Source organism: Gossypium hirsutum, chromosome A08, assembly GCF_007990345.1.
Source record: "Gossypium hirsutum isolate 1008001.06 chromosome A08, Gossypium_hirsutum_v2.1, whole genome shotgun sequence".
Classification (NCBI taxonomy): Eukaryota; Viridiplantae; Streptophyta; class Magnoliopsida; order Malvales; family Malvaceae; genus Gossypium; species Gossypium hirsutum.
The window spans coordinates 31,308,177-31,309,590 of record NC_053431.1 but is presented as its reverse complement, the minus strand read 5'-3'; the positions used below and the strand labels follow the sequence as shown (position 1 = coordinate 31,309,590).

The 1,414-nt window shown below is 37.4% G+C and overlaps 1 non-coding gene across 1 annotated transcript; it reads left to right on the top strand.

The window, feature by feature from the left end:
• Positions 1-636: 636 nt before the first annotated feature.
• LOC121205606 (small nucleolar RNA R71) lies at positions 637-743 on the top strand. Its single transcript, XR_005900682.1, has one exon. It is a non-coding gene; the product is annotated as a small nucleolar RNA R71 (small nucleolar RNA).
• Positions 744-1,414: the final 671 nt, after the last annotated feature.

Below are 1,414 nucleotides of genomic sequence, written 5' to 3'. Positions count from 1 at the left end.
TTACATCGACACTTGTTGATTTTTAAGTGCTGTCTCGATATTCTGAAAACGAGTTTCTGACACCGAGATGAATTTTGTTAGCATCTTCTCAAGGTTCAATTTTTTCTCTTGTTGGTAAGGTGGTTGTTGGAAGCCTAGAGGTGGCGGTGGTCTCTGATTCCCTTGGCCTCCCCATGAGAAATTTGGGTGGTTCCTCCATCCTGCATTGTAATTGTTGCTATAAAGATTATTTTGAGGTCGAGGATTATTACACATATAATTTAATTTCTCGTTTTCCATGTTGTGGCCATAAGTTGGGTATTCTGAATTGGTCGTTCCTCCTTCACTTGCATTGCATTGCATTGCATTACTGGGTGAACCTGTGAAGAACCAAGAAAACCATCAATTTGTCTATTCAAAAGTTCTACCTGATTAGAGAGCATGGTGACCGAATCGATGTTAAAAAAGTCGGCTGCTTTCGTTGGCTTTGTCCTCATGACTTGCTACTGATAATTATTCAGTGGCATCTCTTCTATAAATTCATAAGCATCCTTAGGTGTCTTATTATTGATAGTCCCACCAGCGGCTGCGTCAACCATCTGTCTAGTTGAAGGATTCAGACCATTGTGAAAAGTTTGAACCTGTAGACAGAGTGATAACCCATGGTGAGGGCATCTACTCAACAGGTCCTTGTATCTCTCTCATGCATTATATAGTGTTTCTAAATTCATTTGTACAAAAAAAGAGATATCATTCCTTAATTTAGCCTTTTTAGCCAGCGAAAAATATTTTAGTAAAAACTTTTCGGTCATTTGTTCCCAAGTAGTGATTGACCCTCGTGCTAACGAGTTCAACCACTGTTTAGCTTTGTTCCTCAGTGAAAAGGGAAACAACCGAAGGCGTATGACATCGTTAGAAACGCCATTGATTTTAGATGTGTCGTAAAACTCCAAAAATTTCACCAAGTGATTGTTTGGATCCTCATCGTGCAAACCATCAAACTGAACAAATTACTGTATCATTTGAATCGTGTTAGGTTTTAGTTCAAAATTTTTTGCAGCAATAGCAGGCCTAACTATACTTGACTCAGTTCCTGTTAAATTTGGTTTAGCATAATCATACATAGTGTGTGGATCATGATTATGATTTACTGGATCAGCGGCAATTGCAAGAGGTAGCGAATTTTCCTGATTTTCAGCCATCTCCTCGGTCGTGGTTTGAATAAAGTCTTCTTGCTCTTCCTCTGTGTATCTTAAGCTTCGCCTTATTTCTCTTCGATTTTTGCAAGCTGTGCGATCAATCTTACTATCAAAAAGTAATTGTCCCGATGGGTTTCTTCTAGTCATACACTAAATTGCAAATAAATAATTTAAAATAAAAAATTTAAATTGCAAATAAAGTAAAATAGCTAAAGTAATAAAAATCGAGTGTTCTT